Consider the following 15,008-nt stretch of genomic DNA (forward strand, 5'->3'; position numbering starts at 1 on the left):
TTTGTTATATGTGGTGCTTTTTGTTTCCTCAGAAATACGTTTATGTTCTAATGTCCTGCCTTTTCTCTTTTTCGTTGTAGGTGGACAAAGTGATTTTATCCTGCGCAAGTAGAATACAACGCGTTTTATCATTCAAGGTAGGATTTGTGTAGTTTCTTCAATGTAAACAATAAATAAAGAATATACCCCAGGTAGCACTATTATTGAAGCTATATTGATGAATTGATTCATTAGTCTTGCGTTCTTTGCCACCAGTAAGATTATATCAGTGTCGAATCTAGCCCGGGGACTGCGCTCCTAAGGCCCCCAGTTTTTTGAGTGACAAATATAATTTAAGCTATTGTTTATATATTTGAGAATTTATATCCACCACTGTTTAAGCTATTATTTATATATTTTTAAAAGTTTATAGTAAACCCATGATATATCTACCATAGTCTGGGTTCCGGGTGCCCCCTCCCCTTTTAATCTCCTAGATCCCCCAGTAGGCTATATAGAACTATATTCCGCATCAACCGAATTAGCGTATGGCATCACCCGATAAGCTTGCAATGCGCTGTTACTAAACCCTCAGAGAGGAATCTAATAATAACTAACTAACTCTATGGCCTATGGAACCCGGAGGTTCAGTGCCGCGTTCACAAAATCTAATAATTTATAAGTTATTTCGTTCGTATTGTGGACAATTATGAATGATTAGATTGTCACTGAAGGTTTGGTAACAGCACACTGCGAACTTATTGGCTGACGTCATACACCAATTCGGGTGACGCGGAGTTATAGACCTACAGTTTAATTTGATTGATTGATTGGATTGGATTGAAATCCTATGGTAGCAGCGAGGACCTATATACAAACATCGAAACCTACAGTTTTATTGGTTGATTTTTATTCATTCTCTTCGTCAGCAGTGATGCTGTGTAGAAGGAGATCTACAGTTTATTTGATTAATTGATTCATTGACTGGAATGTACGTCATTGGTCAGCAGCGAGGCTATATAGCGTGATACTTATAGTTTAAAAATAATCTGAACCACTGTAGTGAGATCGATGCTCTTTCACCGGGACTCGAACCCGATGATCATAAGGTACGTCCCTATCCACTGGACTAGTAAGCTGAGTTCGGCGTTACAGAAAAAAATAGTTCATGGTTTCAATTCGGTTTGGTCAAACTGTCGTAGGGGTTCACTCTCGACTCAAGCCAGTGGCTGAATCAATAAGAGAACGGAGGGTGAAATATTTTGTGGGACTAACTTGGAATCCCTCTTATATTCATACTTACATATCAAAAGACAATTGAAAGTTTTAGGGGGAGATGACGGTGTCGTAGGGTGGCTGAGCCTTCATGGCCATCCCTAGCTACTGTCCTGAATCTCGTGACATCTATCATCTATAGTTATCCACATATTGGGTCATCTTATAATTTCTCTTTTGGTACATCTAATATGTTAATAATTTCTTAGACAGAGAGTTATTCCCTATTCTTCTCCTTCACATGCTCCGTGATTTGCTTCCCTAAAATCTCCAAATTCAATTAGACTGGAATCGAACCGAGGACCCTTCAGGGGCGGATCCAGGACGGACTTTTGGGGGGCGGTTGGTTATAATACTGCTACTTAAAGCTACTTTTAAGTGCTCCAAATTCTGGGATGGGTTTTATTTATATGTATAAAATAAGAAAGTTCCCCCTTCTTGTGGGAGGCAATCGCCCCGATCGCCCTCCTGGATCCGCACCTGGGACCCTTAGTACCAGAGGTCAGCGCTGTACCACTAATCTACCACCCCAGCGCCTCTTTTGTTGAAGTTCAGACATTTACTCCTATAGTTTGGGATTAAAAGTGGTAATAGAAAACAGAAAGATAACTTGTTTCAACAATGCCAAGCATAATGAATTTTAGCTAAAATTTTATATTGCATTTTTGGTTAGAAAAGTATTATGCCCTTTACGAACTGAAAAACAAAGAAAGTGTTCCATTACAGAATATATTTTCTTTGTCGTTAGACATAAATCCTGAGCACGTGTGAAGAATGAGCTATTCCAGAATTGTATCTTGAGAAAGGCACATATCACGTTTTGACAAAGAAGTATTACATGTAGACTGCTTTCCGTTCTCCAACTCGTATAACTCACTTTGAATGAACTTCATGGGTCAGAGACTGTACCTTCTGAAGTCCCTCGGCGTCCATCGATAAATGTTCGAAAGGTTCCAGGGTCAATATCACATCTAATACATTGGACTTTGGTGTAAGTTTCGTTTTGCTTGCTTGGTTTCGCCACACACACACATAAAAAGAAATTATTTCAATCTTTTGTGCGTTAAAAAAAAAAAAAAAAAAAAAAGAGTTGCCAATATTGTTGCTTTTTCTTTCTCCAGTAGTACATTTCTTCACTCGATTATATAATCTGAAAAGATAGTTAAAGCCAAGGATGTTATAAATAGAGGATCTGCCCATATGTATCTTCATCCTATTAAATCGGTGAAGCCAAAAAACAACCGAGCATCGGCACTTCTGATTGGCTACTTTCGTTTCCGCCATGATTGTTGACTCAAAACATTGCGATCCTATTGGGCGGAGTGGGCAGAGTAGGGGTGGCGAAACTGTGACAAATGGCTTCAAGATTTTGTTGTAAGGGCAGATCCTCTATTTTATAAGATTCTTGGTTAAAGCCCAGCCAACGGCCTAGCTGCCCGCTTCTCATGAAATCAGCGAAATCAAGCAGTGCAGTATCTGGTCAGAGAAAAGATAAACGACCGTTTGTATTCACCAGGATGGTGTTGGCATTGCCATATGTGCCCAGTGTGGTGCGTATAATTGGGAAGTTACTTGAAAGAAGAAACTGCGGTCTAGAAACCCAGAATTAATGATGGGGGAAGCCGATGTGTTGACCACAACAGGAGCAGCCCCAGGCAACTTGCCATCCATGCAATGGCATCAGAAAGAACAGATCTTAAAAATACATGATTGTAGGTATTCACGAAGCAATTGTTATAGAAAGAGTTTGGCTACGGGCATACAATTTGAAGTACTCTCCAACTGTCTCTATAAAAATTGTTGGAGAGTTCTCTGAGGATTCTGAAACATGGATATTTGCATAGGGCACATTCTAGTTCCTAAGTGAAACGTTGACTCAACTACGGTAGGTCCCATAGTTTTGCAGTTATGGACCTTTAAATTTCACGTTTTTATGTTTTCGGCAGGATATAACTCCGAAAACATTTGTGCACCCAGGTTGATCCTTTTTGTCTTATCTTTATAGCAGTAATCACCTCCCAAATGTTGTCGGTGTTGTTTTGAAACACCCTGTATAGTATAGGAGATCCAGCCCTGCACCAGACATCACCCCAAAGGCGTGAGTGCGACAAAACGGTTGGCAGGTTCTTGCTCTTCCTAAAAAAGCTGTTCCGCCAGAAGTTTAGTTTAATTTTTAGTCAAAGCTTCCCGCCACCTCCATTTCGCATAACACAATGTAGTGCATAGATAGTGTATTAAATTAAGGTTTCACCCTTCCATTTAATGTTGCTCACGAGACGAGACGGGAGACGAGCAATGTTTCCTTGTCTCGCAGTTTTAGTACAAACCTCGTCTCATCTCGATTCTCGAAAAAAATACTCCTTGACTCGTTTTGTAAATTTATGTGCAAAATTTATACTCTGATTTTCTCTTAATTTATGCTCTGATTTTCTCTTAATTTATACTCTGATTTTCTCTTAATTTATACCTTGATTTTCTCTTAATTTATGCTCTGATTTTCTCTTAATTTATACTCTGATTTTCTCTTAATTTATACTCTGATTTTCTCTTAATTTATGCTCTGATTTTCTCTTAATTTATACTCTGATTTTCTCTTAATTTATACTCTGATTTTCTCTTCATTTATGCTCTGATTTTCTCTTCATTTATGCTCCGATTTTCTCTTAATTTATACTCTGATTTTCTCTTAATTTATGCTCTGATTTTCTCTTAATTTATGCCCCGATTTTCTCTAAATTTATACTCTGATTTTCTCTTAATTTATACCTTGATTTTCTCTTAATTTATGCTCTGATTTTCTCTTAGTTTATACACTGATTTTCTCTTAATTTATACTCTGATTTTCTCTTAATTTATACTCTGATTTTCTCTTAATTTATACTCTGATTTTCTCTTAATTTATGCTCTGATTTTCTCTATAATTTATGCTCTGATTTTCTCTTAATTTATACTCTGATTTTCATTTAATTTATACTCTCATTTTCTCTTAATTTATACTCTGATTTTCTCTTAATTTATGCTCTGATTTTCTCTTAATTTATGCTATGATTTTCTCTCAATTTATACGCTGATTTTCTCTCAATTTATACGCTGATTTTCTCTTAATTTATACTCTGATTTTCTCTTAATTTATACTCTGATTTTCTCTTAATTTATACTCTGATTTTCTCTTAATTTATACTCTGATTTTCTCTTAATTTATACTCTGATTTTCTCTTAGTTTATACTCTGATTTTCTCTTAGTTTATACTCTGATTTTCTCTTAATTTATACTCTGATTTTCTCTTAATTTATGCTCTGATTTTCTCTTAATTTATGCTCTGATTTTCTCTTAATTTATGCTATGATTTTCTCTCAATTTATACTCTGATTTTCTCTTAATTTATACTCTTATTTTCTCTTAATTTATACTCTTATTTTCTCTTAATTTATACTCTGATTTTCTCTTAGTTTATACTCTGATTTTCTCTTAATTTATACTCTGATTTTCTCTTAATTTATGCTCTGATTTTCTCTTAATTTATGCTCTGATTTTAACTTAATTTATGCTCTGATTTTCTCTTAATTTATACTCTGATTTTCTCTTAATTTATGCTCTGATTTTCTCTTTAATTTATGCTCTGATTTTCTCTTAATTTATGCTCTGATTTTCTCTTAGTTTATACTCTTATTTTCTCTTAATTTATACTCTGATTTTCTCTTAATTTATACCTTGATTTTCTCTTAATTTATACTTTGATTTTCTCCTAATTTATGCTCTGATTTTCTCTTAATTTATACCTTGATTTTCTCTTAATTTATGCTCTGATTTTCTCTTAATTTATACTCTGATTTTCTCTTAGTTTATACTCTGATTTTCTCTTAATTTATACTCTGATTCTCTCTTAATTTATGCTCTGATTTTCTCTTAATTTATACTCTGATTCTCTCTTAATTTATGCTCTGATTTTCTCTTAATTTATGCTCTGATTTTTTCTTATTTTATACTCTGATTTTCTCTTAGTTTATGCTCTGATTTTCTCTTAATTTATACTGTGATTTTCTCTTAATTTATGCTCTGATTTTCTCTTAATTTATACTCTGATTCTCTCTTAATTTATACTGTGATTTTCTCTTAATTTATAGCTTGATTTTCTCTTAATTTATACTCTGATTTTCTTTTAATTTATACTCTGATTTTCTCTTAATTTATACTCTGATTTTCTTTTAATTTATACTCTGATTTTCTTTTAATTTATACTCTGATTTTCTCTTAATTTATACTCTGATTTTCTCTTAATTTATACTCTGATTTTCTCTTAATTTATACTCTGATTTTCATTTAATTTATGCTCTGATTTTCTCTTAATTTATACTCTGATTTTCTCTTAATTTAATCCGGAAGTTATGAGAATTTTTCCAGACGGGTGAAGTCCATGAAGGATGTGATGCGAGGGATGATCAGAAAGTAAGGTTACAAAGCCTGCAGTGAAACATGTACATATTATTTCATATAATCAATACAGCCAACAGATAGTACATACATTAGGTTATTTCCCGACGTAGTCACCACATCAGTTGAAGCATTTGTCAGATCGTGGACGAGTTTGAAGATTCCCTCCTGCTAAAACTCCTGTCCTTGCATGTTCAGTCACGTTGTCACAAAGTATTTGGGGCCGCGGTGACAAAGTGGTACAGCGTTCTCCTCTGGTGCTTGGGGTCCCGGGTTCGATCCCAGCCCCCGTCAAGTGAACTTTGTGGTGGACAAACACCGTGTGCGTGGGTTTTTTCGGGGTTCTCCCGTTTCCTCCCACCTTCTTCATTCCACCATTTCATTCATCACTCATCATCACCGTCTCCTTTAGCCTAACCGGCATAACCGTGGGACTCAAAGATTTCATTTCATTTTTTTCACAAAGTATTTCACCTCCTCCTCTGAAACGAAGCAACGCCCTCTGAAGTACTCCTTTATGTGTGGGAACAGGCTGAAGTCACTTGGAGCGAGATCCAGGCTGAAGGGAGGGTGGTTGATGATATTCCTGCAAAACTGCTTCAACAGCGTGGTGGTCTTCTGCCTGGTTCCTTGACGGTGACGTTTTCTCTACCAGCTGCAAAATTTCGATATCACTCTGCGACATACTGACGAGACATTACAGTATCTGCGTAAACCTCTACGAGGTGCCAGCTGCTGGTGAATTTCAGCCATGGTTACATACTTCGCTCACAGAAATCGTATAAGTGAGCTGACTTCTTCGCGAGATCAATCTTCCAAACGAGTCGGCATTTGCGTTTAGATACAACTAGCGCCACAGGTGACGGGTGGCAGAAACTTTGCACAGTTGCCAAGTCCATGTATTGAAATTACCGCACACTCCTCATTCCTCCATAACAGAGAAACTCTAGAAATATCGGCCTTGTAATCTTAGTTTCTGATCCTCCCTCGTACATTTGTAATAAGTAATTTTACACTGAAGTCATTGGCTAGAGTGAACATTTACTGAAAATGTTTGATTCTTCTCCTTAATGCATATGTAGAAAACTTCAGAGCTACAGTTAGTAGTATAGAGTGCTTTAAATTTATTTGACTCGAAGAAACAAACAGAATAATAGGCCTTAAAAAAATCTTAATAATAAAGCATTTCGTAAGTAGTCTCTCGTCCATAATGATGTAACAAAAATTTTGAAAGAACCTGTATATTTCGAATACGGTTCTAAAACTGTCCGGTATTTTCCCGGATAGTTCGTTTTCTGACCTTGTCCGATGTCCAGTACTACCTCAAAACCAGACGTTAAATGTCCGATAACAATTTTTCCTCTTACTAGTCCTCTTCTGTTTTCTATTCAGATTATTACGGAGTGACGAAAAGAATCGTTTCTCGAGGAACATGGCTAAAGCAGAGCTTATAATACGCTTTAGTACCGACCTGCCGTGCGTGGAATCTGCTGAATAGTTGGAAGACAGCAATATTTACTGAACTTTTCAAAACTGCTAAAGATCATCAAAAGCACATTTTTAAGAGCACAGCTACATTTTCCAATTAAATAATTCATCGAGATCCAGTAAAAATATGTCGGCATTATAAGACATTACCAGCCCGAACAAAGTTGGTAAGTTTCATTTTTCAAGTATATTTTGTGCATACCATAATTATAATGCCAAATATAGCCCCTATTTATTTTTCTGTTTTAAATACAATGTATTATTGGTGGTAGACTACAAGAATTACATGTGCCGACTGAACCAAAACTGGAATATGTACGTTTAATAAATGCTTTAAAAGTAACTAAGTTGTTAAATTTGAATTCCGAATCGCTCAAGGGCCGTCGTGGCTCAGTGGTAAAGCGTTCACCTCTAGTGCTTGGGGTACCTGGTTCGATCCCAACCTTGCAACAAGTGAGCTTTGAGATGGACAAACACCGTGCGCGTGGGTTTTCTCGAGGTTCTCCCGTTTCCTCCAATTTTCCTCAATCCACAATTTTCATTCATTTCTCATCATAATCGTCTTCTTTAGCCTATCCAGCATTACCGTGGGACGTAAAACTTTAAGATTGCATTTCAATTTTGGAATCGATCGATTTTCTGAAGTAACCATACGAGCGATCATATCACAATCTTAAGAGGCCTCATCCCGGCGAAATTAAAATACCACTAATTTTACAGTAATTATGTGATATCTTCAAATAGATAAAAGATAATAGAAACTTGGAACAAGAGCGCCCTAGACAATATTATTTTGCGTGAGGTACCATTATCACAAGTCACCTAGTGGCTTTCCGTTATCAGCCGTTTAGAAACGCGAAAATAAATGCCAATTTTCAAAATGGCTCGAAATCGAAAGCAGATAAGTGAGTCGTGATAATGGTATCTTATATAAAATGATATTGTGTAGGGCGCTCTTGTTCCATATTTCGATTATCTTTTATCTATTTAAAGATATCACATAATTACTGTAAAATTAGCGGTATTTTAATTTCGCCTGGATGAGGCCTCTTAAGAGTATACGTATTCCAGCAGAGTGCCCAGTGTGGTACTTCCATTTTGGAAAGTTGGCAACCCTAATTTTGAATAATTTCATTTCTCGATTTCCTAATGCAGTATTTATTACCGATTTTCTGCGTTTTATTTATTTATTAATTAAAACAAAGAAGGCTGTAAAATAAAGTTAAACCAAAATGTGGGTATTTTTCTGACAACTTAAAACTGGTTTGTTTGTCAAGATTTCCTTTGTTGTGTGTGAAGACCAGCCTTTTGGAGGGAAATGCTGCATCAACATACTTCCCTACTCTTTTCGTTTTTCCCAAACACCCTTTCGCTTGATGGCATCCGAAACTGAACAACAAGAACAAAAGGAAGAGGCTAATGAGGTTTCTCGGTCTGTATACCAGTTACACAATCAAATAAAATAAAACACACACACACACACACACACACACACACAAAAAAAAATGTAGCAGAAGATAAAAAGGTCACTCATTTGGAATAGAGCATGTTTTCTCCCATTGTGGACATGTTGTCCCTGTGTGAGCGACGTAGTCCAAAAGGTCACTCGAATATCAAAGCATTTATTTTAAACACTGCAGTCACTTCCCAGAGTTTTGTAGCAAAAAACAAAAGGTAGTGGGTGTTGCACAGGGCGGCATTGAGAAAATGGGAATACATACACAAACTTCAAATAAATGCTTTCTCTTTTCGGAAAATTAATTACAGTACATTGTTTTCTGTTAAGTAATCATTTGTATGTTATAATTGTTTTCAAAAATGAAATCTTTCAGGTTTACGTCGCACGATTATGCCGGCTAGGTTGAAGAAGACGGTGATGATGAGAAATGATTGAATTGGGGGAATGGATAAGGTGGGAGGAAATTGGAGAATCCCGAGAGAACCCACACACACTGTGTTTTTCCACGACAAAGTGCACTTGGCGCGAGCTGGGATCAAAACAGGGACCCCACGTACCAGAGGTGAACGCTCTGCCACTGTGCCACCGCGGTCCCCACAATCGTTTTCGAATTTAAATATATTTATGTCGAGTCGAATAATTCCAGCGGAAAATGGTTCGGATCGCCGGGTGGCTCAGTGATAGAGACTTACCACTAGTGCGTGGGGACCCTCGTTCGATCCCCGGCTGAGTAAGTTTGTGGTGGACAACACAGCGTCCGTGAGTTTTTTTTCGGAATTCTCCCGTTTTCTTCTACATTATCGTTCCGTCAATTAAGGAATCAGGTATTTATTTCATAGTCTAGAATTAGACAGTGGGTATCGTCTTGTTTTTCAAACAAAATGAGACGAGATTCAAGACATGTCCCGTCTCATGTACATCCTTAGCTGAATTATTATAGGGCCTACAATACCTATGTTTAGTGCCCCGTTCGGTAGCGAGGCTATATAAAACGTGAACGCTGTTCAGTTTAACATGGGTCCAAATCACATGAGCTTCTGCCAGGAATCGAACCCAGGTTTCTCGTGCCAAAGTCGCGTACGCTGTCCACATAACCACGAGAGGTTGTTGTTATATATACACATAGAGATAATGGCGAGTCGTACACTGATAAGAATGGTGTGGAACTCGAAGCTATTCTTCGGATCCTGTATCTAAGTAAAAAAAAAAAAAAAAAAAAAAAAAAAACTCGGGAACAAGGGAAGATTCGCTCCATAAGACGTTCTGAACTTATGCACAGGATGGTTCGTAAATCTAAAATTAAAATTGAATGAAGTTAAATTTCTAGCTTTACGTCCCACGTTTATTCTCTGTAGAGTAAAGGAGACCGATTAATGATTTGATTGTTAATTTAGCGTCCCTTTTAGCAGCGAGTCTATATGAGACGAGAACCTACAGTTTAACATGGAATCCGAACCACATGAGCTCCCACCGGGAATCGAATCCGGATCTCCCAAAGAGCGATTAATGAAAGATAACTAATATGAAATATTTAGTAGAATGAGAATGTGGGAAGAAGCGGGAAAATCCCAAGAAAATCCATGTACACGATGTTGTCCATTTATTTGAGCTGGGATTGAATTAGGACTCCCATTGCACCAAAATTGAACACTCTACTACTGAGCCAATGTCTCTCGAATGTTGACATCCTAAAATTCTAAAAAACTACATATTAAAATGCTAGGTTCATATGTTTGTCTCCAAAGAAAAGTTTATATGTTTTCGACAATCCTTTCGACAATGAGATCTTGAAAACCACAAGTGCTAGAAACGTGCCGTTTTCGCTGGTTGATTCCAAATTTTGTGTAGATTATCCAGTTCTAATTGAATATTTAAAAAACGTGGTCGTTATTTCTTTATTACATTCTTTTAAGAGCCTGTATCATAGAGCCGTTCAAAGACTCTCGAAATACCCCTGAACGTTATACAGTACCGCAAAACATCGTGGGAAAAAAGCTATTTGGGCCAATTCTAATTCCTCCCCTGGTAAGATTCCGTAATAAGAATAGACTTAGCGGCGCCGCCCCAGATGGGGACATACTTCGTAGTTTGTTGACATTTGTCAGACCTCTACGGAAAATAAAGATACGAGCATGGCGAGAAGTTCCTGTGAGTACAAGAAAGGAACTGATATCGTCCCCCGTTATGCCGTTATGAAAGGAGCTGATAATTCCATTCCCAAAACACACTTTTGTTCAGTTCTCCCTACTCGAAAAGCCCTGTAAATAGAAAGTCTTACAGCAAAACAGAACTGAAATAAGCTATTCTTGTCCTCTATATTAATATGATCATCTTTTGTTTCAAAGCGAAAGGTTTATTCACACACAAAGCATACACGGTTACACAATACAAAGCATATTCACTCTGATATCAAAATCTACTTCCCTTTGACATTTTACTATTTAAAAAAAAAACTTTTAAATTTGTCAAATTCACACACTGTACAAGTAAAAAGTTTATACTAATAAACCTACCATGTTTTCTTTATGGGAATACGGGACATTTTAGATCCCCTTCCCCCCAAACTCTCCAACACAATCCAATAAACTGTACCTCTGGTTATGTATAACAGTATAATAGGCCGCGGTGGTTCAGTGGTATAGCGTTCACTTCTGGTGCATGGAGTCCTTGGTTCGATCCCAGCTCACTTCAAGTGAGCTTTGTAGTGGAAAAACACCGTGTGCGTGGGTTTCTCGTGGTTCTCCCGTTTCCTCCCACTTTCTTCATTCCACCATTTCATTCATTTCTCATCATCACCGTCTCCTTTAGCCTAGCCGACATTTATTTTTTCAACGGGTCTAGGAAAATTCGGTGTAGGAAAATTCGGTGTAAGAAAATTCGGTGTAAGAAAACTCGGAGTACAGAAAATTCGGTGTACGGAAAACTCGGTGTGGGGAAATTTTGGTGTACGGTAGATTCGGTGTAATATATATTGAATATTACCACTTACAATAATTTACGACATTTCATATTGTGAAAACGAAAACCATATAATGTAACGAATAAAATGTTATTACCTATTTCAAGAAAAGCAAATTTATTTTTCTGCCTTGAGTCCAATACCTCTTGCATGTCTTTTGCTGGATATTACTATAAACTACTTTTCATCACACAATGAAGCTGACATTTTTGTCAGAAATAAAACAATTACAAGTTCAGAGAATAGTTATAGGAACAACTAAAAACACCTTTCCTATATAGTACATCATAGAACATATACAAGGTGATTCTTTTAAAACTCATGGATTTCATTTGGGTCTAGAATTTCTAACTGAAGTCCGATTTTCATGCGGTTTATGGCAAATGATCAAGGAACGTTGGAAGATTTATGGAACTATGCTTACTGGTTTAAATTCATTTGGGGTAATATCGGCCACGCCTCTAGAAAAGCAGCAAATATTCGCCACTGTACCGAATTGGAATTAGGTGAGGTGCGGTGTGGAGATTTGAGTTTCTTAGTTAGATGGCAACCTCGCGACGGCCAATAAGAAACAGGAAACTGGGCCGTTGAATTGAGAATTATGCTGTGCTACTGTACCAATATGATCAGGACACAGTTGCAATAATGTACTCTCTGGAACAAAGTGATTTTATCGTTAAAAAGATTTTGGAGACCGGGATCTGTTGTTGCTACGCAAAGGGTAGTTACACGCAATTTTCCCTTACGTTCTGTCCCAAACAGGAATATAATATGGTCGCTAGTGAATAAATTGCAGGAAACGGGATCGCTTCTGAGTAAGGCAGGGAAGCATCGGACCTCGCTGGCGGATGTTGTGGATGATGTCAGTTACCGACTCTTTTAAGTCACCCAAGAAATCCCTCTGTCATTTGTAGCGAGAAACCGGCTATTCAACATGTGATTTGTGTGTGTTACCACTAACATTTAATTTTGGGAGGCGTGGTGGCTCAATGGTAGAGCGTTCACCTCCGATGCTTGGGGTCCCTGGTTCGATCCCAGATCGCGTCGTGTGGACTTTGTGGTGGACACACACCGTGCTCTTGGGTTTTCTCGGGTTTCTCACGTTTCCTCCCACTTTCTTCATTCCATCATTTCACTCAATTCTCATCATCACCGACTCCTTTAGCCTAACCGGCATATCCGTGGGACGTAAAACTTAAAGATTTCATTTCATTTAACTAACACTTAATTTGTATTCTTCAAATATCCAATATTTCATTCGAACTGTAACGTACAATGGCGAATATTTGCTGTTTTTCTTACGGCCTGCTCGATATTACCCCGGATGAATTTAAACCAGTAAACATAATCCCATAAATCTCCCATCCTTCCTTGATGATTTGCAACAAACCGCAAGTAAACCGGACTGCAGTTAGAAATTTTAGAGCCAAATGAATCCGTGAGTTTTGAACATCTGCATATACATATGTAAGATGCAAAAAATATATTGATCAAAAAAGTCTTAGTGGAAAGGGCAATATAAAGCAGGATGGTTTTATCAGATAACAGTTGTACAAATAGTTGAATTCTTCTCCAATCAGACACTTTAGTTTGTTTGCCTTAAGTTAGGGTAAACAAGTACTGCAACCCTATTGACTCCTTATTGACTTCTCCTTCAATCAGGCGTAGATACTTTAGTTGAGGCATTTATTTTTACACTTTTGAGCAACATGAATAATCTATGTCGTTTTTGAAGAATTTAGATTTAAATATTTATTTATAAAATAGATATAAAATCGTCAGAACATTTTTTAAAAATCTACAATTTTAAACTTTACCCGTCTAGTAACCTATTTTTTTTTTTTTTTTTTTTGGAAGTAGAAAATTCTAGGAGACATCTTCCAAAACAGCATAAAAACTTAAGTTTTAAATAAAATGTCGATTGGTATCGATGGTCGCTTCGCTGTCACAAGAACGGACATAAAAAAAAATATCTCGTCATGTAAGGTCCATGAAATGTTAAAATCCGTCGAAATCTAGAATTCAAATTATTTCACTATCACAATTTTTCAAAATTTGGTATAGTAGACAGTAAAAGTACGTTCTACACAAAGTTTGAACTTAAAACTAATACGCTCATTTATCCTCAAAGTTGAGTTTTTAATAAATCCTACGGTCTACCAACGAATCTTTCTTTACACCGAACATTCCCCACACCGAGTTTTCTTACACCGAATTTTCTTACACCAAAATTTCCTACACCGAATTTTCCTGCTCCCTTTTTCAACAATATAAGTTCCCTAAGTTGCAGATACTTTTCTCTCGTCTTTCCCTGCAATTAACTTTACGGACTGAAGATGTTTACAATCCAACTACAAAAAAAATTTCCTTAAAAACTTAAGATAATGTCTTATGAAAATGCTTTTCAAAAAAAAACAATATGCAAACTGTTTAAATCAGTGACACAATCTACATTCAATATTCTTCGCGCGTTTAGCAGTATTTATTTACATGGCAGTATTTGAAAAAAAAATTACGTTTGTCAGTTTAATCTAATGAAAAGTTGATTTTTCTCCTTGTGTCGTGTATAATTGTCAGGACCAAATTTACATATTTCTAAGCCCTGGACCAAGTACAATTCGTGCCCATAACCTCACAAAAATATTATAATTCTTGTTACTTTAATTAGTGTCTCTCTGAAGAAAAAGTCACTCATCTTTCCTGTGCTTGTATACATGTAGAAACACTCAAAGCCATCTTACTTTTTTTTTATGTTGGAGTGTGTTCGAGTTTCCACCAGGTACAATGGAAGAGACAAGTGTTGCAAATTTCGCTCGCTATCAAGTCGGACAGGGTATTGTGATAACTTGCTCAAAACTGTTACATGCTACACTTTATTGTTCACTCACATTATCCCAGCCACTTCATTACTTTTCGAATAAGCTTATATTGATAGCAGAAATGAGATGGAATTAAAATATGGGACATTTGCCTGTCCCGACTAAATTTATTGGGACGCGGGATTCTCGGGTCCAAAATCGGGACTGTCCCGTTTTTTTACGGTACGTATGGCAGGCTTAATACTAACCAGTCACTGTCTTGTTCTTGTTTTATTAACATCAATTCTGCCAGTCACTACCTGTTGCCTTGTATACGCTCTTGTATCAAATGCTTTTGCGTCTAATGCTCTACTTGCCACCGAAACGCCTCTTCTGTCTGTCTTTGCATGCCAACTCTATTCTGCTTTTGTCAGTGGTACAATTCCCGATTTTCATTAAAGATTTTACGAATATCAAATGAACAAAAGTGAAGTGTAATCACTTGCAACAAGTAAAGAAACTTTAAACGAATATATCAATTTATTTCAAGATTGGAAACTACACAAAACTTATGCCAAGTCTATAGGAGAACTGATAATTTGCAGCAACTGGGTACCT

General features: G+C 36.8%; 1 protein-coding gene across 1 annotated transcript in view; it reads left to right on the forward strand.

The window, feature by feature from the left end:
* LOC145670521 (uncharacterized) overlaps nt 1–15,008 on the forward strand; it is a 1,332,296-nt gene that overhangs the window by 1,131,362 nt on the left and 185,926 nt on the right. Inside the window, exon 4 of the mRNA XM_081739291.1 lies at nt 81–137. The gene's annotated coding sequence lies outside the window, so the exon portion shown is untranslated. The remainder of the gene's footprint in view (nt 1–80; nt 138–15,008) is intronic.

Source organism: Thermobia domestica, chromosome 14 (assembly GCF_964235325.1).
Source record: "Thermobia domestica chromosome 14, izTheDome1.hap1.1, whole genome shotgun sequence".
Lineage (NCBI taxonomy): Eukaryota > Metazoa > Arthropoda > Insecta > Zygentoma > Lepismatidae > Thermobia > Thermobia domestica.